Below are 26,482 nucleotides of genomic sequence, written 5' to 3' on the forward strand. Positions count from 1 at the left end.
TAATCAGGACCCAAACCCAGGCACTTTGGTATGAGATGTGGACTATTCCAGTCAGTATCTTCATTGCAAATCCAAATGCCCCATGGTACGGTTTTAATAATAAGTTGTGTAAGTTTCAAATTAGCCTTTTTATTTATATTATAATGAACATTGTTTCTATTTAGTAGCTAATTCAAATAACTCCCAGTTAAATTGTCAATCAGGGCATATATGCACTCAGAGAGATATATTCATTTTCAAGGACAAACTTGTAACTAATATTTTGTATAGTTGAGTTTGTTTTAAGCACAGTAGGACTAATATTTATGAATATAAATCCTAGCTTCAAAATAAGTAACAGAATAATAATTATAAAGACACAGAACTCAAATCATTTTAATTCTGCCAATCTGTGTAACCACTTAGAGTTTTTATTTGTATACAAATTTAAAACAGTTAAACAGAGTGAAAACTGTGAAATATAATATATTTGTTTAGCAAATACAAAACTCAGTGGAATTTAGCCAGCATAAATCACACGTGGAAGTTAAGATGTACTTCTGAATGCTGTTGGATTTTATATATCATCCTATTATCAAACCTATTTTCTGCCTTATGTATGTAGTAGTTATACATGTACATGCAGTATTATTTCTCTACATTTAGGAGCTTCTGGATGACAGGTAATGGACTTCATATTATAAATCTCCAGTAAGGTTATCTGACTGCACAACACATAATTGTGGACTAAATCCAAATAACCATTTTTAATAACAGTTTAATAGTTGCAGTTTTAGTGTATCATCAGGGGTAAAAATTGTATCCAATTTCAATTTAATAATCAGTGGATATTTATATTTTATTTAAATTACCTTAAACTGGCACATCACAAGTTCAGATAACAAAAAAAGGGAAAAAGGACAACTCTCCCAAAATTATAAAGAGTAAGTAATTTTGGAAAATTGTCAACAAATATGTATTGATTCACCACTACGACAAGTACCCATATTATGCAAGGAAGACAAAGTCTCCACTTTCATGGGGCTTGATACAACAAATAAATGCACATCAGATGCTGATAAATGTTATAAAAAAAGGACAAAAAATGTATACCATGATAAATTTTGAGGAGAAGGTGAAGAATTTTAAAGTGAGTTATTTTTATTAAAGATTAAACAGGATAACATACATACAAATATGTATCCAGAGCTATACATTTACCATGTGTTACTATATACCAAATATATAAATACATAACTACAGGCAGCCTGATCAATAGATAGATGATAGATAGAAAGGTAGGTAGGCAGGTGATGACAGAAAAGTCAATACACTATTAGATAATGAAAAGTGGATAGAATAGCTATGTTAAAGGCATTGCCATGGGAATGAGAAGACAACCCATACCCAGAGGAAAAGAAAATTGTAAAACACATATTAGAGGGACAGCCATGTGGTACAGCAGTAAGAGCATCACTTGGGATAACTGCATCCCTGGGCTCAAGTGACAGCTGCATTCCTGATTCCAGCTTCCTGCTAATGCCTTCCTGGGAGCATCAGGTTACTGTTCAAATAGATCAGTTCCTGACATCAAATACTGGTGAGACTGAGGAGCAACAGGAACTTAAATCATTGCTGGTAGGAATGTAAAATGGCACACTAATGCTAACAGACGGTTTGGCAGGTTTTTACGAAGCTAAATATACTTTTGCTATACAATCCAGTAATCACCCACTTAGGAAAGTACCCAAATAACTTGAAAACTTGTGTTTACACAAAAACCTACACACAAATGTTTATACCAGCTAGCAGCTTTGTTTGTTTGCCAAGATTAGGAGCTATATAAATGTCCTTTAATAGATGAGTGAACTACAGTACATTCAGACAGTGGAATATTATTTGGTGGTAGACATAAATAAGCTATCAAGCTATGAAAAAAAAAATGAAGTAACATTAAATGCATTTCACTAAGTGAAAGATACTCATCTGAAAAGACTATATTTTTTGTATTATTATTCGAAGCATAGGACCTTCTTAAAAGAGAGAAACAATGGAATAGTGAAAAGGTCAGTCATCATCAAGGACTTGGGGGTAAGGACAGAACAATGATGGAGCACAGGAAATTTTTAGGGCATAGAACATACCCTATGAAACGATAAAGGTAGATACATGTCATTATACATTTTTCAAAAATCAGAATATATGCTGCCAAAAGTCAACTCTAATGAAACTAGGACTTTGAGTGACATCTCAATGCTGATTCATCAATTTTAACAAGTGTATCCTGTTAATACTAATGGAAATTGGTAATAATAACAGGCACTATAATGTGTGGGGTGGAAGAAATACAAGACAACTCTCCATATTTGTACTCTAGTTGGCTGTGACCTAAAACTTTTCTAAAAAAATAAAATCTACTAATTCTTTTGTAAAGTGTATGATAATTAACAGAATAGCTGATGAGAAGGATGCTAATGAGAAGTTAAACTGTTCATGACCACTGCAGAGTAGATGCTTCATTCTGTGAAAAAGTGTACAATTTAGAAAAGGAAGTCAGAGAAGAAAAGTTGGCAGACATCAGATACATCATAATGGTAAAAAGCATATTTGAATTAGAAGTTTAAGCTAAAAAACTTCCAGAAAGTCAAGCAAAAGTAAAAGAGATGGATAATAAAAAGATATTAGGAAGATGGATCTATGAAATTTAATACAGAGTTAATTAATATGCTTATTCCAAAGGAAGAAATGAAGAATAATTTGAAAACATTGTGTTAAGAGAGCAGGTTTTAAGTGGCCTCACCACAAAAACACATACACACACATGCATATGCATATGCAAACAATGGTAACTATTATGGTAATAGATGTGTCAATTATTATGATTGTTGTAATCATTATACAATGCATAGTAGTTGAATCATCATGTTGTATGCCGTGAATGTATGTTATTTTAATTTGTCAATAATACTTCAATAAAATGAAATATTTTCAGGAAGGGAGGGAAATATCAGTGATCTAGAAAATTATTAAAACTAGCTATGTAAGAGTTCATTTTAACAAAATTCTAGAACACCATGAATGATTAAACAATTAAAATTATTTAAAGAAAGGACTGAAGCAACAAGTTGCATAAAAAGGAATTTGTATATAAATTCTCTAAACTTAGATGTTAGAAAACCATGAAACATAATTCTTTGACATCTTAACTAAATTAAACCAGGAGTTACTGTGACTTGACAGAGTGGGAGGAAAAGCACAGAAGAATGGAATTTGCAAAATGACAGGGATGGTTTAAAAAATTTATCTACTTTAACCATCATTTCAAAAAACAAATTGTTTCCTAAGCATGAAATATTAATGTAGAAAAGTCATGGAATCTAGCACTTAGTGTGTCCATCACAGATTAGTGGCACTGAAGAAAGTCCTAGGCATAACATAACAGCTCTGCAGCAGTCTCAGAACTCATTCTCCTCTGGTCGATTTAAGAGGACAAGATGACCCAGAAAAGAGTTCTTCGATTACTAGTAAATTGGTTTTGTGTAATGTTTAACTACATGGTAAGTCACATAAAAATTAGTCATACTTCTTTTGATAAGTGGTAATTTATCTATTATATACATCTCAAAACACATAATTTTAAAACAATTATTTGTGGGGAGCAACCCGGACTAGACTAAGTTACTGGAATTAAGACTTATTCTATGCATCTGCTCTCCCACAATATGGTGCTGAGAAGGGAGAAACAGCTTCTACGCAGCTGCCTCCAGTTCAACCAATAAACTGTAGGGCCTACTCCTGATTGGAGGAGAGCAGCGTACTCGGCGTGTGGGTAGCAGAGTTGGGATTGGTGGAAGAGGACTATAAAGGAGGAGAGAGACAACATGCACCAGGAATATCTAAGGGGAACATCTATCTGAAGGAACACCTGTGCAGCCCCCGAGAGAGCCGGCCAGCGGTGTGCCGCTCCCCTGCGGAAGTGGGGAAAGTGGCTAGGGGGAACCGCCCTTCCATGGAGGTGGAAGGGACGGCAGCCAACCCGGGAAGAACCAGCAGCAAACCCGGGGAGGGCCGAGCAGATGAAAGAACAGCGCAGGGTCCTGTGTCGTTCCTCCACGAAGACGGGAGCGACATAATGGTGCCGTGACTCGGATAGGAAACTTAGGAGGGAAGAAACGGGAAGAAGTGGGAAATTACCGGAGAGAGAGACTAGCGAAGAGCCTAGGGGAAAGCCGGACGGAAAAGGTGCCGGAAGAAGCTATTGAAAGCCTAGGCATAGACTCGGATATGGACTGTGGGAAAGAAGTAAGGATTGAAAGCGAAAGTGAAAGCTTTCATAGACTCGGATGCGGACTATGGCGGGGAAGTTAGGAGACTGAAAGTGAAAGTGAAACCTAGAAGAAACTTAGACTTGGATATGGACTGTGGGGAGAAGCCAGGAGAAATGAGGGAGGAATATTGTTGGAAGAAAACTTAGGGAAATATACCGGGTAGAGAAAAATGTTAGGGAAATTGAAGCCACGGGGGGCAGGCGGAGGCGGAAACGTAAGCCAGTTTGGAATTCTTTAAGTCACCCCGAGGGGCAAAAGGCGAAAATCTGGAACCAGAGGCAGAGACGTGGGCCGCCAGGTTGGAATCCGTCAGATTAGCCCGGGGAGCAAAAGACAGGAAGCCAAACCATAAGGCAGAGATGCATAAACTAGGTTGAATTCGCCAGGTTAGCCCAGGGAACTTAGATTGAATACCGGTGGTGGCGGAAACATAAGCTACGCTGTGTGACTCGCGGAAGCCGCCGCGTGCAGAGAGAGCACGGGGCATGAATAGATAGGGAACACGGGGCTGGCCCTAAGGCCGTGGTGCGGCCGCGAAGGGCGTGGAGACCGTGGAGCGCGCGAAGCCGAGCCGCGCAGAGCCGGGAGCCCGCCGCAGGGCGGGCGCTGGGAAGCCGCACAGATGAGAGAAGCGCGGGCTGAAGCGGCGCAAAGCCGGGAAGCCGCCGCGGGGCAGCGAGGCGCCCAGAAGCAGCCTTGGGGCGGGCGCCGGCGGGGCGAGGCGCCGGGAAGCTGCGCAGAGCCCTGAAGCTGCCGCGGGGCGAGGTGCCGAGAAGCAGCCTCGGGGCTGGCGCCAGGAAACCGTGGGGATAAGAGAAGACGTGGGAAGTTTAGAAGTAAAATGAGAGAAATAGGAATGCTGGCAGATAGAAGTAAAATGGGAGAGATAGGAATGCCCGGAGATAGAGAAATAGAGAAAAATAAGGCCTCCCCTCAACATGGCAATGAGAGAGCTTGGATTTGGTCTGCCTGATTAGGGAGGTGGTGAGCACCTGCGGGCGGCTAGCAGCTTATGCACCGCAGGTCACCGAAGACAGGCACAAATTAACATCAATAAGTCTCCCCACAATACCACAATGAGAAGGCTTGGATTCGGTCTGCCTGATTAGTAAGGCGATAAGAACCAGCAGGCAGCTCGACCAGAGTATGAGCTGCAGGTCACCGAAGATAGGCACGAATCAACACCAATAAGTCTCCCCACAATACGGCAATGAGAAGGCTTGGATTCAGTTTGCCTGATTGTTAGGGCTTGTAAATACCTGCAGGCAGTTCTAGCAGAGCAGAGCATGCGCTGCAGGGCACCGAACACAGGCACGCATCAGCGCCTAAAAACCTCCTAACAACATGGCGAAGAGAGGACCCAGATTCGGTTTGCCTGATTGATAGGGCTTGTAAGCACCTGTGGGCAACTGTAGCAAGCAGAGCAGAGTGTGTGCTGTGGGGCACCGAAGACAGGTGCGTATTAACACCAAAAATAAAAAGAAAGGGGGATCTGTGGGGAGCAACCTGGACTAGACTAAGTTACTGGAATTAAGACTTATTCTATGCATCTGCTCTCCCACAATATGGTGCTGAGAAGGAAGAAACAGCTTCTACGCAGCTGCCTCCAGTTCAACCAATAAACTGTAGGGCCTACTCCTGATTGGAGGAGAGCAGCGTACTCGGCGTGTGGGTAGCAGAGTTGGGATTGGTGGAAGAGGACTATAAAGGAGGAGAGAGACAACATGCACCAGGAACATCTAAGGGGAACATCTATCTGAAGGAACACCTGTGCAGCCCCCGAGAGAGCCGGCCAGCGGTGTGCCGCTCCCCTGCGGAAGTGGGGAAAGTGGCTAGGGGGAACCGCCCTCCCACGGAGGTGGAAGGGACAGCAGCCAACCCGGGAAGAACCAGCAGCAAACCCAGGGAGGGCCGAGCAGACGAAAGAACAGCGCAGGGTCCTGTGTCGTTCCTCCACGAAGACGGGGAGCGACAATTATTATCTATAGGAAAAGCAGAAAAGAAATGCAATCATGATTTAAAATCTAAATACTTATAATTTATCATGAATAATAAAAATTATCATTAAATGAACTGTCAAAATCATCTCAAGTTTGTACTTCATGAAATAGCAGTAAAATATGTAGCTTTTTGTTTTAAAGATTTATTTATTTGAAAGACAGAGATACAAACAGAGGTAGAGACAGAGAGAGAGAGGTCTTCCTTCTGCTGGTTCACTCCCCAGATGGCCGCAGTGGCCAGAGCTGCACCAATCTGAAGCCAGGAGCCAGGAACCTCCTCCGGGTGTGCCACACGGGTACAGGGGCCCAAGACTTGGGCCATCTTCTACTGCTTTCCCAGGCCATAGCAGAGAGCTGGATTGGAAAAGGAACAGCCAGGACTAGAACCAGCGCCCATATGGGATGGCAGCGCTACAGGCCAGGACTTTAACCCGCTGCACCACAGCGCCAGCCCCAAATATGTAGTTTTAAAATACTTAAAAAAAAGAAAAGAAAAAAATCCCTTAAAAAGTGAAGACACCAACCTGTAGTGCTTAAGACTGACAATGGGTTTCGTTGTTTTTGACTGCTATAAGGAAACCCGGTCATTTGCAACACGATGGAGGAATTTGGAAAACATCATGCTGAGTGAATTAAGCCAGTCCCAAAGGGACAAATATCATATGTTCTCCCTGATCAGCAACAACTAACTGAGCACCAAAGAGGAAACTTGTTGAAATGAAATAGACACTATGAGAAACAGTGACTTGATCAGCTCTTGTCCTGACGGTTGATGTACAATGTAATACTTTATCAATTTTAGTATTTTTTTTTTGTTCTAGTACCATTGGTTGAACTCTGTAATTAACACACAATTATTCTTAGGTGTTTAAATTTTAACTGAAAAGTGATCCCTGTTAGGAATTTGGAAAACATTATGCTGAGTGAAATAAGCCAATCCCAAAGGGACAAATACCACTTGTTCTCCTTGATAGGTGACAACTAACTGAGCACCAAAAAGGAAACCTGTTAAAGTGAAATGAACACTATGAGAAACGGTGACTTGATCAGCCCTCACCCTGACTGTTGATGAGCAACTTGATATGTTATCCCTCTTAGTATTTTTTTGTTTGTTCTACTTAATACTTTTGGTTGAATACTGTAATCAATACACAATTTTTCTTAAGTGCTGAAACTTAACTGAAAAGTGATCACTGTTAAATATAAGAGTGGGAATAAGAGAGGGAAGAGTTGTGCAATTTGGGACATGCTCAAGCTGACTTACCTCAAATGGTAGAGTTAGAAACATACTAGGGGATTCCAATTCAATCCCATCGAGGTGGCATGTACCAATGCCATCTCACTAGTCCCAGTGATCAATTTCTGTTCACAATTGATCATAATGATAGGACTAAGAACCAAAGGGATCACAGAAACGAGAATAGTGTCTGCAAATACTAGCTGATAGAATCAAAAAGGGAGAGAATGCTCCAACATGGGAAGTGAGATACACAGCAGACCCATAGAATGGCAGATGTCCTAAACAGCACTCTGGCCTCAGAATCAGCCCTTAAGGCATGCGGATCCGGCTGAAAAGCCCATGAGAGTATTTCAGGCATGGAAAGCCAAGACACTCTGCAGGGGTGGGGGGGAACCTAAATGAAAGATCTCTGCAAGTGAGATCCCAGTGGAAAGAACGGGTCATCAAAGAAGGAGGTACCTTTCTGTGAAGGGAGGAGAGAATTTCCACTTTGACCATGGCCTTGTCTAAATATGAATAGAGTCGGTGAACTCAGGGGGCTTCCATAGCCTTGGCAGCTCATGACAAGAGCCTGGGTTGATTACTGAGGCCACAAACAAGAGTGTCAATTTGTTAAGTCAACAACAGGAGTCACTGTGCACTTACTCCTCATGTAGGATCTTTGTCCTTAGTGTGCTGTACATTGAGATTTAATGCTATAACTAGTACTCAAACAGTATTTTTCACTTTATGTTTCTGGGTGGGAGCAAACTGTTGAAATCTTTACTTAATGTATGCTAAACTGATCTTCTGTATATAAAGAGAATCGAAAATGAATCTTGATGTGAATGGAAGGGGAGAGGGAGTGGGAAAGGGGAGGGTTGCGGGTGGGAGGGACGTTATGGGGGGGAAGCCATTGTAATCCATAAGCTGTACTTTGGAAATTTATATTCATTAAATAAAAGTTTAAAAAAAAAAGACTGACAATGGGATAAGAGAAGCTACAGAGATCTCATATTCTACTATAGCATAGTAGTCCTAGTTTATTTTAAATACAATGTGCATTTATTGCTCTCATAAGAGTGAAAATTGTTAAAAGATTTAACAGAAAAATAGGATGAGTAGGAGTGAAATTTTTCTAGGGTTGATGTTTTTGACGGCTCCCCAAGTGTGGGTGCAGTTACCAGTATTGCATAGCTATTGTTGGAACTAAGCCAGGCTCCAGACTTTTCTCTAAGTAGAATATTTAAAGAGCAAAGCTATTTTCAGGTTACTAAAATTACATTTAATAATATATATTGTGTTTTAGCATGAAGTGACAAGCCTCACTTACTGGAATCTTTCTAAAGATTTTGAAATATTCTGTGGAACACACACAAATGGGTGCACACACAGAGCTCTCGTTCTGTGTCTCATGTTTAGTTGATAGGCTTTTCCGTTTCTTATGACACCACAGAGCTAAACTCAAAAGTAGAAGATAATATTCGTCATCACATTTCCAAACTGAACGTTTTTTTGGCTGTTTGATTTTAGCAATTTATCATTCTTCGGTGGCTCTTTTCTCCTTTATTTTGTTGCGACTCTGGCATACCTTTTGGATATGCATGCTAATACTAACATATACAAACATTAATACAAACAAAACAGCTAGTGACCCATTAAAGAGATTTATAGTCATTATCATTTATTTAAAATAATCAAATTACCTTTTAAAAGATGAAATAATACAACATATTAATACAAGAAAAAAAGAATGAAATAAGGTGATTATATTGCAAAAAAAACCAAAAAAACAAAAAACAAAAAAAAAAACATGAACACATTTAGCCCATGAGCTATTTTAGATCAATGTTCTGAGGGACTGAATTATCCTCTCTTAACTATACGCATGAATACTATTAAAAATATATTTCCCCTCCTTTTTAACAACCTCAATAAAAATTTTACATTTATAAAAATTTCATGGATGGAGCCAACACTGTGGTGTTAGTAGATTAAGCCTCTGCCTGCAGAGCTGCATACCATATGGGTGCCGGTTCATGCTCCTCTACAGATCCAGTTCTCTGCTATGGCCTGGGAAAGCAGTGGAAAATGGCCCAAGTGCTTGGGGCCCTGCATCTGCATGGAAGACCTAGAAGAAGCTCCTGGCTCCTGGCTTTGGATTGGCCCAGTTCTGGCTGTTGTAGCCATCTGGAGAGTGAACCAGTGGATGGAAGACCTTTCTCTCTGTCTCCTCCTCTCAATGTCTGTAACTCTACCTCTCAAATAAATAAATAAAATCTTTTTTTTAAAACGTTCAGGTAGAGACTCATTTTAAATGAAAGTTTCTTTACTTCTGCTTAAAGACATTGAGAAAAACTTCTACAACTACTACAAGCTCAAGGAAAATGAAATGATCAAGATTTACCTCGATGTAGGCACAAGCACAGAGGAAATAATGTAAATATATACAGTCCAGATGCAAGGTAAAAAAACGACAAATATAATGAAAGGAAAATTGAAAAAAGTGAAATATGGAATAATATAATATAGGATGCAAAAATAATTGGCTAATTTACTAATAAATTCAACCAATAATTACTGAGTGTCTATTACATACCAGATATTACTTAGATGCAGGGACCTATCAGTGAAAAAGGAAGATCCCTAAAATCCTGGAGATGGCATTATTACGTGGTGACAATAATTCAGTAAGATGTTAACAACTGATATTTTTAAAGTGATTTAAAAAGGCCTGCACCGCGTCTCACTTGGTTAATCCTCCTCCTGCGGCGCCAGCACCCTGGGTTCTAGTCCCGGTTGGGGCGCTGGATTCTGTCCCGGTTGCTCCTCTTCCAGGCCAGCTCTCTGCTGTGGCCGGGAAGGCAGTGGAGGATGGCCCAAGTGCTTGGGCCCTGCACCCGCATGGGAGACCAGGAAGAAACACCTGGTTCCTGGCATCAGATCAGCGCAGCACGCCGGCCGTAGCGGCCATTTGGAGGGTGAACCAACTGAAGGAAGCCTTTCTCTCTCTCTCTCTCTCTCTCTAACTCTGCCTGTCAAAAAAGAAAATCCACAATCACATGACAGATGTGGAAAGGGTGGATTTGCAATATGTACATAACTTCAGAAAAGCCCTATCTGAAGTGTGATGTCTGAAATGGGTGTTAGATCAAAAATCACATGGTGGTTTTATTTTACATTTTTAAAGGTTTATTTGTTTATTTAAATGCCAGAATTATAGACAGATAGGGAAAGAGAGAAAAAGACATCTTCCATCCTTTGGTTTACTACCCAGTTGGCCAAAACAGCCAGGGCTAGGCCAGGCAAAAGCCAAGAGCTTAGTACACCATGCATATCACTAACTCTATTGGTATACAATCATTGTGAGAATGTAGCTGGATAGGGCCAGTGCTGTGCAACAGTGGGTGAAAGCCCTGGTCTGTAGCGCCAGCATCCCATATGGGCACCGGTTTGAGTCCCAGCTGCTCCACTTCCAATCCAGCTCTCTGCTATAGCCTCAGAAAGCAGAGGATGGCCAAAGTACTTGGCCCCTACACCCATGTAGGAGACCAGAAGGAAGCTCCTGGCTCCTGTCTTTGGATCAGCTCAGCTCTGGACATTGCAGCCATTTGGGGAGTGAACCAGCAGATGGAAGACCTCTCTTTCTCTGGCTTCACCTCTCTATCTTTCAAATAAATAAAATAAACATTTAAAAAAGTGTTGGACTGCTTCCAGTTTTTGTCTGTAATGGATGCTACTATAATGGACATTCATATACTTGTCTCTCTCTTTTTTTTAAATTTTTTAAATAGTAAATATAAATTTCCAAAGTACAGTTTATGGATTACAATGGTCCCCCCCCCCCCCCGTCGCGTCCCTCAACCAGCAAGAAAGACACAACCCGAACTCTTCTTCAACCAGTTTATTCAGGAACCTTGAACAAGCTTCTTCTTCTGCCTCCTTCCCTCTCCCATCCCTCTTATAGCCATCAGCACACCAATCAAAAGCAGCCAAGTGGCAAGGATTGATAGGTACAGCAATGCGGAAGCCAGAAGGGAGCTCAGCCATCTCCTTATTAGGAGTTGTTTGTTTCTCGCCAGTCCTTCCGGGAGAAAGGAGCCGGCGCCATCTTTAGGGAGCGGTGCAATGGCTCCCCACACCCCCCCATAATTTCCCTCCCACCCACAACCCTCACATCTCCCGCTCCCTCTCCCATTCCATTCACATCAAGATTCATTTTCAATTCTCTTTAAATACAGATCAATTTTTATATATTAAGTAAAGATTTCATCAGTTTGCACCCACACAGAAACACAAAGTGTAAAATACTGTTTCAGTACTAGTTAGAGCATTACTTTACATTGGACAACACATTAAGGACAGATCCCACATGAGAAGTAAGTACACAGTGACTCCTGTTGTTGACTTGACAATTTGACACTCTTGTTTATGGCGTCAGTAATCTCCCTAGGCTCTAGTCATGAGTTGCCAAGGCTATGGGAGCCTTTTGAGTTCGCCGACTTCTATCTTATTCCGACAGGGTCATAGTCAAAGTGGAAGTTCTCTCCTCTCTTCAGAGAAAGGTACCTCCTTCTTTGATTTCCCTGTTCTTTCCACTGGGATCTCACTTGCAGAGATCTTTCATTTAGGTCTTTTTTTCAGAGTGTCTTGGCTTTCCATGCCTAAAATACTCTTTTTTTTTCCAATTTGAAGAGTTAGATCAATGTGTATGTGACTTTTCACTTTAGCAAGGTAACAAGTTGGGTTTTCTTAAAGCAGATTGTGAGATGAAGTTTATGTTAAAGTTAATTAAGCCCAATAAAGCATCAGTCAAATTCATGGAGGACTATGCAGCAGTGACAATCAGAGTTTTCTTCCAGGCTGAAATGACTGCTTCTCCTCTGCATTTATTCTTTATAACACATTCATTTAAGACCACATATTATCCTCAAATTATAGCTTTAGCTGCATTGTACAAGTTGATCTGGGTAGTGTTATTGAGTTTCAGCTTAAAATGTTTTCCTGGTTTTACGCATTCTTTAAGTAGGATTGTATTTCCTATGTTGTAAATATGCAGGAATTTTTTTCTGGTAATATTTTGCTTTTGGTTTCCAACTTTGTGTAACTATATTCATGCAGAATACTTTGAACATGGAAATTCATTTGAAATTCACTGATTTCAAATTTAGGGTGTAGTGTGATTACTTTTATGTGTTAACATGACTGGGTCAGGGTACCCAGGTAATTGGTCTAAATTTATAGTGGTTGTTTCTGTAAGTGTGATTTTAGATGAGATGAACCTTTTGGTCACTGTCTATAAGTAAGCATATTGTCATTCCTAACGTGAATGGACCACATCCATTCAGCCAAAGGTCTTAATAGAACTAAAGAACCAAAAGGAATTCTACCAGTAGATTGTTTTCAGACTTGATCTTCAACCTCAGTTCTTCCATGGACCTCTTGTCTGTCAACATAGCTTACAAATTTTGGATTTGCCATCAGACTCAATTCCATGAGCTGATTGCTTAAAATCTCTCTCTCTCTCTCTCTCTCTCTCTCTCTCTCTCTGTGTGTGTGTGTGTGTGTGTTTGTGTTTGTCTATCCCTCTCTGTCTCTGTCTCTCTTATCTATCTATGTATACCATCATTATCATCTATCTCTCCAAGTTTGCATTTATACAGGCATATCCTATATAGTTTTGCTTTTCTAGAGAAACATAATATAACCAGACATGGTCAGCTTTTTTCAGTGCACCTAGAAAGAATGTCTATCATAATTGTTAGGTGAAAAGTTCATTCTTAGGCCACATTTATTTCTGATTTTAATGTTCTTACTGTTTTTTCAATTTAACCCTTAGAGAAATATGTTAAGTACTCTCATTTTGATTATGGATTCATCTATTACTCCTTATAATTCTGTTTTTTGCTTTATGCATTTGAGACATATTTTTAAGTATATAAAAATTTATAATCATTATTTCTTTAGCTAATTAAAGCTTTATTATGCTACTTATTGTTCTTTAAAATGCAATATGGTATATTTTTCTTAAAGGCTTAGTGAGTTAAACTTTTATATAATTATGTTGTGATATAGTATGAATTTTCAGTTACTTTGTAAATTAACCTATTCTTTCAAAATATTTTCACAATAGATCATTCTCCCTTTGATTTGCATGTAATGTTTCTAAAACCTGATGTCTTTGGGGTGGACATTTAATGTAGTAGTTAAGCCACTGCTTGAGACACTAACATTCCACATGAAAGTGCATGTGTTTGAGTCCTAGCTAGGTTCCCAGTTCCAGCCTCCTGCTAATGTGTGCTCTTTAATGGAGCAGGTGATGAATCAAGTAGTTGCATCTCTGATACCCATGTGAGAAAATGAATTGAGTTCCTGATTTCAAGCTGGCCCAGAGCTGGCTGTTGAGGACATTTGGGAAATGAACCAGCAGATGGAAGATCTTCTCTTCTCATGCTCTCTCTCTCTCTCTCTCTCTCTCTCGTGTGTGTGTGTGTGTCTTTAAATAATTAAGTACACAAATTTATTTATAAAAATGCTTTATAAATTATGTCCATCAATAAACTATATTTAATGTAATAATTGATACATTTGGTTTAAAAAACATGCACTAGTCTTTTAATTCCATTTGCCCTCCTTCCCGTACTTTTTGTCATCCTTCCTATCTTCTTTGGGTTAGTTATTTATTTTTTGATTTGTCCCTCCATTATCAAGGGAGCTACATACTCCTCAAGTCTATGATTGCATTTAGTTCTTTATCTAAACATTAGCTGCTTCTTAGTGGTCAAGCAATGAAGGCAGATGGATACATTCTCAGATAAAAGATCAGAAGTCAAAGCTGACAGCCATCCATACATCTTTAGAAGTGGGAGAGAATCTAGTACTTTCATCAGGGACTTCTGGAAAGAGCAGAGGAAATACAAGGCAACCTGGTATGGAAAGAGCAAAGAAATAATAGTAGGTTGATCTTTGGTACTGACAAAGGGATGAAGTTGGAAAAGAGTCACACAGGGAGAGTAGGTCTGAAGAACTCAAGAGGAGAACACAGGTTTTCCTAACTAAAATGCTAGATATGTGTCAATAAGAAATGGAAAATCAAATCCTAAATCATAGCAATGGTCAGACATACAAAATAATTACACATTCACTCATAAAATCTAAATACAAATGTAAGTTTAAATAACTTAAAAATTGGCTAACATTTTTGAACAATTTTCATGCCAATATCCATTTATATTTACCTTAATTTTCTTACTATTTTTATTATTCATACATATTAAATATTTCATTTGGGATCACACTCCTTCTGCTAGAGTAATATACTTTTGCATTATTTTTGGAAGGACATACTTATACATATTTCATAGTTTTTATTTTAAACAATATTTAACTTGCTTTTATACCTAAAAGACTATCACTTACTAAACATAGAACTCTAGGTATGCAATTAAATTTTTAAACACTTAGAAGTAACCAATGTGATTTCTTTGGGTGTCTGATATTTCTTTTGAGAAATCAGCTTCATTTATTTATCATTCTTTTCAAAATTGCATGTCAATAACCTCCCTTCTGAACAATTTCTAGTATTTTCAATACTTTCTAAAATCAGGTTTACTGTGATTTTTCTGTGGTGTAATTTTCTTTATATTTAAAATAGTTTGGGGGGCCGGCACCGTGGCTCACTTAGTTAATTCTCTGCCTGCGTCTCCAGCACCCCGGGTTCTAGTCCTGGTTGGGGCACTGGATTCTGTCCCGGTTGCTCCTCTTCCAGTCCAGCTCTCTGCTGTGGCCCGGGAAGGCAGTGGAGGTTGGCCCAAGTACTTGGGCCCTGCACTCACACGGGAGACCAGGAGGAAGCACCTGGCTCCTGGCTTCGGATCGGCACAGCTCAGGCTGTAGCAGCCATTTGGGGAGTGAACTAACAGAAGGAAGACCTTTCTCTCTGTCTCTCTCTCTCTCAGTGTCTATAACTCTACCTGTCAAATAAATTAAAAAAAAAATAGTTTGGATCTATACAGATTCGAAAACCTGTATCTTGATCAGTTCTGAAAAATTATTAGCCATTTAATAATATATTGCTTTTACCTCCTTTTTTCATGGCTTTTTCCCCCTAGAAATCCAAATATTTTCATGTTCCAGCATCTTTCTGTATCCTGTATGTCTCTCTATTTTTTTCTATATTTTGTACCCTCTTTTCTCTCTTGTTTTTCCTCTATATTTTCTTCAACTCTTTCCTCATGTTTACATACTCTTTCCAGTCACATCAAATCTATTGTATCAACTGAGGTATAAAAATAAATGAGTAGGCTTTATTTTTAGAATACCTATGGATTTATAGTATTTTCCCTTTATTAACATCATACGTTAACATGGTACATAGTTACAAGTATTTAACCAGTATCAACACATTGTTATTAACTAAACTCCATTTTTTACTCCAATTTCCTTAGTTTTTATTGAAGGTCTCCTGGACACTGTCGATGAAAATAAATTACATTTAATCTCATATATCTTTAGGTTACTCTTGGCTATGACAGTTGTTAGATGTTTGTCATTTGTGATATCCTCACAATTTTAAAGAGCACCAATTACATATATTATAGGATACTTCTTGGAATTTGCTGTGTGCTTAAAATTTATCATGATTACACTAGTGTTGTAAGTTTTGGGGAGGTACATGGAATAGGTAAAGTGCCATTTTCATCTAATGTTATTTAAGGTACTAACTTTTATCATGATGTTTGAATGTAATTGTTTCCTTTGATCAGCTGGTTGAAACAGTGTCAGGTTTCTCCAGAATGAAGTTCCTTGTTTTATTGCTTCCCTTCTTTGGAAGACAATCACTATGTGCAGACAACATTGAAAGACTGAGGTATTGAAGCACAAAAAATTATTTTATTGTTTGAATTTTAGCCTGATTTTTTATTACTTTTGTTGCTCAAATTGTTCCAGTTTTGCCATTTATATGATTTTTATTTGGCCTCTGTGCCCCTTTGTTATATTTCTTCCACTGGGTTTGTTGGTCTGTAAGCTTTTATACATTATTGTCTTGTATTACAAGATGGTCCTGGTTCATCTTGTCTATTTCCTGCCCCATTCCTAGAACCAGACATTTCTCCAATGTGCTCTGGTTTCTTGGATTAGAGAATATTAAAAATAGAAGGTAAAATTTACATAAGAGTCAAACATGAAGATTTTATTTTTGTTAAATTCATGATTGTACTTGTTTCTATAATCGCTATAATATATTTCCAGATAGACACTGAGCAATTTGATGAAGAATTATTTCAGAAAATGAACTTGTCTCTGGAATAATAAACAACCAATTTGAACTTTGCATGATAGAAAGAAAACACTGCAATTCTGAGAGATCCAGACGACCTAACAAATGGTTCAATGTGATCTCATGTTTTCTTGAACTCTAACAATAAGATTTTAACACAGAAATTATTCATTTGGTTACATTTGTCCAATTAGACCACTTAAAAAGACCAATTGTATAAAGTGATTGCAAAACACATGTAAGCGGTAAGTGTAAATTTGTACAGTAGAATAAGTATCTTTCAAAGCTGGCAGATACCACATTAACTAAGTGATTAAAATGAACATAAGCAATAATGGTATAACCACACATTACATGACTTCTGATGTTTTGCATTGAGAAAGATTTGACATCACTGTTGTGGTGTTTCATGACAATATAAAATCAACTTAATTGAATCATGAGAAACATCCAGAATACTCAAATATCCTACATAATAACTTACCTGACAGGGGCCGGCACTGTGGCGTACAGGGTTAATGCCCTCAACTGAAGTGCTGGCATCCCATATGGGTGCACGTTCGAGACCCGGCTGAGCCACGTCCCGTCAAGCTCCCTGCTATGGCCTGGGAAAGCAGTAGAGAACGGCCCAAGTCCTTGGGCCCCTGCACCCAAGTGGGAGACCAGAAAGAAGATCCTGGCTCACGGCTACAGATGGGTGCAGCTCCAGCCTTCGCACCCAATTGGGAGTGAACCATCGGATGGAAGACCTCTCCCCCCCCCCCACTTCTCTCTGTGTAACTCTTTCAAATAAATAAATAAATATTAAAAAAAAAGAATTATAAATCTCCCTAAAACCACCTTGATAATATGAAACCAGGTAACTTTAAATAGAGCATGTACTAAAATTTTTAAAATCAATCATATGTATAGTACACTAAGAATTGCTCACAAAATGTTTATAAAAATAGCTAACTTCAGGGCTGGCACTGTGGCATAGCAGGTAAAGATGCCGCCTGCAGTGCTGGCATCCCATGTGGGCACCAATTCTAGTCCCAGCTGATCCACTTCCAATCCACCTCTCTGCTACGGCCTGGGAAAGCAGTAGAAGAAGATGGCTTTGGGCTCCTGCACCTGCACAGGAAGATCCAGAGAAAGCTCCAGGCTTCTGGCTTTGGATTGGGCAGCTCCGGCCGTTGCGGCCAATTGGGGATTGAACCATCGGATGGAAGACCTCTCTCTGTGCCTCTCCTCTCTCTTTGTAACTCTGACTTTCGAATAAATAAATAAATCTTAAAAAAAATAACTCACCTGTTTCAATTTACAGAAATCTAAAGAATTGCGACAAATGAATGCACTCCATGATGAGTATAATAAAAGTTATTAATTGCTATGAAGGACATTATTGAAGACATTAGAGAAGTCTTACTGTGCTTTGTATACTAGAGAATATATTGCATCAATGTTAATTTACAGAATATGAAAATTCCTTTTAGTTATTTATACTAAACCAATTCCAAAGTATTTGGGGTTAAAAAGTTTGTATATCCCCTAACTTCTTTTTCTATCTTCACAAATATCCCTACCTCTCTCCTCGGTGATATACTGAAATAGTTGAGAAAGGAATTCACAAATAAGAAGATATATAGAGATAAAGGTGGGGGCAGCGAGATAGAGATAGAGAGATAGAGATAGAGATACCTGTGAGAACAAAATGATGAATCAAATGTGATAAACTTTTGATAATTGAGAAAATGGCTGGAAGTTTTACAAGAATTTTATCTTCTGTACTTAAATTTCTTCTGCAATTTGAAATTAAAAATAAAATTCACCCCCAAAGAGGATCTTTTCTACATATGGCATAATGCTACTTTAAAAAAAAATTATCTCTAAATTGATTGTATTTGACTTATTCTCTAATCTCTAAATTGTTGGATTTGATCATGAAAATGAAATGAACACAGATACGTACAGCCTACATTTCCAAAATCAACAGAATTGAAAATCACCAATATAACTCTTTTTCTTCATAGTCATATTTCATATAATTACTGATGGCCCTAAGATATAAAATCCATTTCATTTACTTGTTTCATTTACCATTACCAATTAAAAGATTTATGTTTTTCTATTTACTCTTTCTGCCAAATTAAATTGCTTTTGACTTTGTCATACAACCCTTTCACTTATCATATATTATTTGCAATATTTAGAATATCTTTATATTATCATCCAAAGATAGACATAATTTAAAGATTATTATTTAAAGTGCTAAAATAAATCATTTTCTGTGAAGGTAAGTGTCTGCATTACACCACTATTTGAACACATTCCAGTAGCTGTCATATGATTTTCTAATACAGACTTCTGCTGGTTGGACTGATATTATGAAAAATAAATCCCAAGGTCAAAGCTTTAAAGAAAGCATCTGCCTAATTATTTCAAAAAGCATTATCAGTTGCCTTTCAATTTTAGGGATATCTTTGCAACATTGATATTTTTAGATTATTATTATTCTGAATATTGCTATTAAAGAAAAAAAATAAACTACACCATATATTTCATTGAACACATAAAGAAAATGTTGAATGTGCCCTTGGGAGCACTGTTTACTGGATGTTGGGATTGGAAGGAGCAAGTTTAACTTCCATGAGGTGGCAAAAATCAGAAGCACTTTTCACCCAGTGTTCCTGAAACTCAGAGAAGCCTTCATTAAAAACATTAAAAATCCCATTGCTAACCACTGAAGCACGTTGGGGCTTGGCTGAATTACAAAAAACTAAACATGATATCCTAAAGATTTGTGTCCCTAGCAGCAGAACTGAGCAATGGATTGACTGCCTGCTGCTAAGGAGTGATTCAGAAAGTTTAACTTCCACAAGGACAATGAGAGTGGAAGCAGGGAAATTAGGGATTCCAACAAAATGCCCCTGGTGTTTCTTGTGTTTGTTTTTTGTTTTGTTTTGTAGATGTGTATAAACAGGGCATATTTGTCATTTATGTGAATAATTGTCTTAAGAAATATACTTCAAATACTTTCTATTTGTTTTTAAGAAAAATATACAGTAAGTTATTATCTACAGCCACCTTACAGTTCAATAGAACACTAGACTTTTTTTATTTCTTTTTTTCTATGAAATAAATGATTTAATAAATGCAAGTACATATAAAATAAGAAAAATTGATAGTAAATAATCATGTAGATAATTTAAAACATTAAAATTCCCTTTTTTCATTTAAATTATATTTTTTTAGGGTTCAACTCTTTTTTTTTCACTTTCTTTTTTTTTAACTTTTATTTAATGAACATAAATTTCCAAAGTACGGCTTATGGATTACAATGGCTTCCCCCCCATAACGTCCCTCCCACCCGCAACCCTCCACTTTCCCACTCCGTCTCCCCTTCCATTCACATTAAGTTTCATTTTCGTTTCTCTTTATATACAGAAGATCAGTTTAGCATACATTAAGTAAAGATTTCAACAGTTTGCTCCCACACAGAACCATAAAGTGAAAAATAATAGATGATTTTTTAAATGATGATGAAATCAGATCAGACCTATTGTCATGTTTAATCCCAGTGAGAGTCAAGTTGGGAATTGCTAATTTCTTTTTTTTTTAACAGAAGATCAGTTTAGTATGCATTAAGTAAAGATTTCAACAGTTTGCACTCCCATAGAAACACAAAGTGAAATATACTGTTTGAGTACTCGTTATAGCATTAAGCCTCAGTGTACAGCACATTAAGGACAGAGATCCTACATGAGGAGTAAGTGCACAGTGACTCCTGTTGTTGACTTTACAAATTGACACTCCTGTTTATGGCATCAGTAATCTCCCTATGCTCCAGTCATGAGTTTCCAAGGCTATGGAAGCCCCTTGAGTTCTCCGACTCTTATCTTGTTTAGACAAGGTCATAGTCAAAGTGGAGGTTCTCTCCTCCCTTCAGAGAAAGGTACCTCCTTCTTTGAAGACCTGTTCTTTCCACTGGATCTCACTCACAGAGATCTTTCATTTAGGTTTTGTGTTTTTTGTTTGTTTGTTTGTTTGTTTTGTTTTGTTTTGTTTTGTTTTTTTTTGCCAGAGTGTCTTGGCTTTCCATGCCTGAAATACTCTCATGGGATCTTCAGCCAGATCTGAATGCCTTAAGGGCTGATTCTGAGTCCAGAGTGCTGTTTAGGATATCTGCCATTCTATGAGTCTGCTGTGTATCTCGCTTCCCATGTTGGATCACTCTCCCCTTTATTCTATCGGTTAGTATTAGCAGGTACTAGACTTGTTTATGTGCTCCCTTTGACTCTTAGTCCTTTCATTATGATCAATTGTGAATTGAAATTGATCACTTGGACTAGTGAGATGGCATTGGTACATGCCACCTTCATGGGATTAAATTGGAGTCCCCTGGTATGTTTCTAACTCTACCATTTGGGGCAAGTCAGCTTGAGCATGTCCCAAATTGTACATCTCTTCCCTCTCTTATTCCCACTCTTATGTTTAACAGGGATCACATTTCAGTTAATTTTCAACACTTAAGAATAACTGTGTATTAATTACAGAATTAAACCAGTCATATTAAGTAGAACAGACAAAAAAACTCCTAAGAGGGATAATGTATTAAGTTGTTCATTAACAGTCAGGGCTATGCTGATCAAGTCACCATTTCCCATAGTGTCCATTTCACTTCAACAGGTTTCCTTTTTGGTGTTCAGTCAGTTATCACTGATCAGGGAGAACATATGGTATTTGTCCCTTTGGGACTGGCTTATTTCACTCAGCATGGTGTGTTCCAGATTCCTCTATTTTGTTGCAAATGACTGGATTTCGTTGTTTCTTACTGTGGTATAGTATTCTAAAGAGTACATATCCCATAATTTCTTTATCCAGTCTACCGTTGATGGGCATTTAGGTTGGTTCTAGGTCTTAGAATTGTGAATTGAGCTGAAATAAACATTATGGTGCAGACCGCTTTTTTGTTTGCCAATTTAAATTCCTTTGGGTAAATTCCAAGGAGTGGGATGGCTGGGTTGTATTGTAGGGTTATCTTCAGGTTTCTGAGGAATCTCCAGACTGACTTCCATAGTGGCTTGACCAGTTTGCATTCCCACCAACAGTGGGTTAGTGTCCCATTTTCCCCACATCCTCGCCAGCATCTGTTGTTGGTAGATTTCTGAATGTGAGCCATTCTAACCGGGGTGAGGTGAAACCTCATTGTGGTTTTGATTTGCGTTTCCCTGATTGCTAGTGACATTGAACATTTTTTCATGTGCCTGTTGTCCATTTGGATTTCCTCTTTTGAAAAATGTCTATTGAGGTCCTTGGCCCATCTCTTAATTGGGTTGTTGGTTTTGTTTTTGTGGAGTTTCTTGATCTCTTTGTAGATTCTGGTTATTAACCCTTTATCAGTTGCATAGTTTGCAAATATTTTTTCCCATTCTGTCGGTTGTCTCTTCGCTCTCCTGACTGTTTCTTTTGCAGTACAGAAACTTCTCAATTTGATGCAATCCCAATAGTTGATTTTGGCTTTGACTGCCTGTGCCTCCCGGTGTTTTCCAGAAACTCTTTGCCTGTGCCATTATCTTGAAGGGTTTCTCCAATGTTCTCTAATAACTTGATGGTGTCAGGTCTTAGATTTAGCTCTTTAATCTATGTTGAGTGGATTTTTGTGTAAGGGGTGAGGTAGGGGTCTTGCTTCATGATTCTGCACGTGGAAATCCAGTTTTCCCAGCACCATTTACTGAATAGACTGTCCTTGCTCCAGGAATTGGTTTTAGATCCTTGATCAAATATAAGTTGGCTGTAGATGTTTGGGTTGATTTCTGGTGTTTCAATTCTGTTCCATTGGTCTATCCATCTGTTTCTGTACCAGTACCATGCTGTTTTGATTACAACTGCCCTGTAGTATGTCCTGAAATCTGGTATTGTGATGCCTCCGGCTTTGTTTTTGTTGTACAAGATTGCTTTAGCTATTCGAGGTCTCTTGTGCCTCCATATAAATTTCAGCACCAATTTTTCCAGATCTGAGAAGAAGGTCTTCGGTATCTTGATTGGTATTGCATTGAATCTATAAATTGCTTTTGGGAGAATGGACATTTTGATGTTATTGATTCTTCCAATCCATGAGCATGAGACGATTTTTCCATTTCTTGGTATCCTCTTCTATTTCTTTCTTTAAGGTTTTGTAATTTTCATCATAGAGATCTTTAACATCCTTTGTTAAGTTTATTCCAAGGTATTTGATTGTTTTTGTAGATATTGTGAATGGGATTATCTTAGAAGTTCTTCCTCAGCCATGGCATTGTCTGTGTATACAAAGGCTGTTGATTTTTGTGCATTGATTTTATACCCTGCTACTTTGCCAAAATCTTCTATGAGTTCCAACAATCTCTTAGTAGAGTTCTTTGGGTCCCCTAAATAAAGAATCATGTCATCTGCAAAGAGGGATAGTTTGAGTTCTTCCTTCCCAATTTGTGTCCCTTTAATTTCTTTTTCTTGCCTAATAGTTCTGGCTAGAACTTCCAGAACTATATTGAATAGCAGTGGTGAGAGTGGGCATCCCTGTCTGGTACCAGATCTCAGTGGAAATGCTTCCAACTTTCCCCCATTCAATAGGATGCTGGCTGTGGTTTTTTTATAGATTGCTTTGATTGTATTGAGGAATGTTCCTTCCAAACCCAGTTGGCTTAGAGTTTTCATCATGAACGGGTGTTGTATTTTATCAAATGCTTTCTCGGCGTCTATTGAGATAATCTTATGATTTTTCTTCTGCAGTCTGTTAATGTGGTGTATCACATTGATTGTCTTGCAAACATTGAACCATCCCTACATACCAGGGATAAATCCCACTTGGTCTGGGTGGATGATCTTTCTGATGTGTTGTTGCATTCTATTGGCCAGAATTTTATTGAGGATTTTTGCATCTATGTTCATCAGGGATATTGGTCTGTAATTCTCTTTCAGTGCTGCATCTTTTTCCGGCTTAGGAATTAAGGTGATGCTGGCTTCATAGAGAGAATTTGGGAGGACTCCCTCTTTTTCGATTGTTCTGAATAGTTTGAGAAGAATCGGAGTCAGTTCTTCTTTAAATGTCTGGTAGAATTCAGCAGTGAATCCATCTGGTCCTGGGCTTTTCTTTGTTGGGAGGGCCTTTATTACTGTTTCAATTTCTGTCTCAGTTATGGGTCTGTTTAGGTTTTCTATATCTTCCTTGTTCAATTTAGGTAGGTTGCATGTGTCCAGGAATCTATCCATTTCTGATAGGTTTCCCTGTTTGCTGGCATACAAGTCCTTGTAGTATTTTCTGATGATTCTTTTTATTTCTGTGGTGTCTGTTGTTACGTTTCCTTTTTCATCTCTGATTTTATTGATTTGGGTCTTTTCTCTTCTTTTTTTAGTTAGTTGGGCCAACGGGGTGTCAATTTTGTTTATTTTTTCAAAAAACCAGCTCCTCGTTTGGCTGATTTTTTGGAATGTTTTTCTTGATTCAATCCTGTTGATTTCTTCTCTGATTTTAATTATTTCTCTTCTCCTACTAGATTTGGGTCTGGTTTGCTGTAGGTTTTCTAGATCCTTGTGGTGAATTGAAAGCTCATCTATTTAGTGCCTTTCCAATTTCTTGATGTAGGCACCTATTGATACAAACTTTCCTCTCAACACTGCTTTTGCTGCATCCCATAAGTTTTGGTAAGTTGTGCTGTTATCCTCATTTACTTCCAGAAAGTTTTTGATTTCTCTTTTGATTTCTTCTATGACCCATTGTTCATTCAGGAGCATGTTGTTCAATCTCCATGTGTTTGCGTATGCTCTAGGGATTCCTGAGTTGCTAATTTCCAACTTCATTCCTTTATGGTCTGAGAAGCTGCATGGTATGATTCTAATTCTTTTGAATTTGCTGAGACTTGCTTTATGGCCTAGTATGTGGTCAATCCTAGAGAAGGTTCCATGTACTGCTGAGAAGAATGTAAAATCTTTAGCTGTAGGATTGAGAGTTCTGTATATATCTGTTAGATCCATTTGGGCTATAGTGTCGTTTAAATCTACTGTATCCTTGTTGATCTTCTGTCCTGTTGATCTGTCTATTTCTGAGAGTGGAGTATTGAAGTCCCCCAGTACTATTGTATTGGGGTCTAAGTCTCCCTTTAAGTCCGTTAACAAATCTTTTAGATAAACCGGTGCCCTGTAGTTAGGTGCATATACATTGATAATTGTTATATCTTCCTGTTGAATTGATCCCTTAATCATTATATAGTGTCCCTCTTTGTCACTCTTAACAGTTTTTGTGGTAAAGTTTATGTTGTCCGATATTAAGAAGGCTACGCCTGCTCTTTTTTTCATTTCTGTTGGCATGGTATATCTTTTTCCAGCCTTTCACTTTCAGTCTGTATGGATCTTTGTTGGAAAGATGTGTTTCTTGTAAGCAGCAAATAGATGGGTTTTGTTCCTTAACCCAATCAGCCAATCGGTGTCTTTTAACTGGACAGTTCAGGCCATTCACGTTCAATGTGACTAAGGATAAGTGGTAACTTTGCCCTGCCATTTGCCAAAGATAAGTTCTAATATATGCTTTGAATTCCCTGTGATCTTTTGCTGTGAGCTTTCCTTCCTTTACCTTCTTTCATATTGATGACTGTGTTTCTGTGTTTCTGTGTGTAACACATCTTTAAGCATCTTTTGCAGGGCTGGACGAGTGGCAACAAATTTTTTCAATTTCTGTTTGCTATGAAAAGTCTTTATTTCACCTTCATTCACAAATGAGAGCTTTGCAGGATATAATATTCTGGGCTGGCAGTTTTTCTCTCTTAGTACCTGGGCTATATCTCACCATTCCCTCCTTGCTTGTAGGGTTTCTGATGAGAAGTCAGCTGTGAGTCTGATTGGAGATCCTCTGTGAGTTATTTGACGTTTCTCTCTTGCACATTTTAGGATCTTTTCTTTATGTTTCACTGTGGAGAGTTTAATTACAACGTGTCGTGGTGAGGATCTCTTTTGGTCGTGTTTATTAGGGGTTCTCTGAGCTTCCTGTACTAGGATTTCTCTGTCCTTCTCCAAACCTGGGAAATTTTCTGCTAATATCTCACTAAAAAGGCCTTCTAATCCTTTCTCCCTCTCCATGCCTTCAGGAACTCCTAGAACCCGAATGTTGGGTTTTTTAATACTATCCTGCAGATTCCCGACAATATGTTTTAAATTTTTAATTTCCTCTTCTTTTCTTTGGTCTTACTCTATCCTTTCCTGTTCTCTTTCTTCTAAGTCTGATATTCTCTCTTCTGCTTCACCCATTCTGTTTGTAAGGCTCTCTATTGTGGTTTTCATTTGATCTTTTGAATTCTTCACTTCATTATGATTTCTCGTCACTATCACAGTTTCCTGTTGTACTAGTTGTTTTGTTTCATTTTGATTCCTCCTTAATATTTCATTTTCACGAGAGAGATTTTCTATCTTGTCCATTAAGGATTTCTGTAGTTCAAGAATTTGTTTTTGAGAACTTCTTAATGTTCTTATCAATTTTTTGAGATCTGCTTCTTGCATTTCTTCTATGTCATCATCTTCATAATCTTGAATTGGGGTATCTTTTTCATTTGGGGGCATCATAGTGACTTCCTTGTTCCTTTTACCTTGGTTTTTGCGTTTGTTATTTGGCATATTGGAGATATTTGGTTTCTTCACTGTGGTGCTTTTTCTTGTTATACTATGACTCTAG

This window comes from Oryctolagus cuniculus, chromosome 8 (genome assembly GCF_051225735.1).
Source record: "Oryctolagus cuniculus isolate XC-2025 breed Fujian yellow rabbit chromosome 8, ASM5122573v1, whole genome shotgun sequence".
NCBI lineage: Eukaryota > Metazoa > Chordata > Mammalia > Lagomorpha > Leporidae > Oryctolagus > Oryctolagus cuniculus.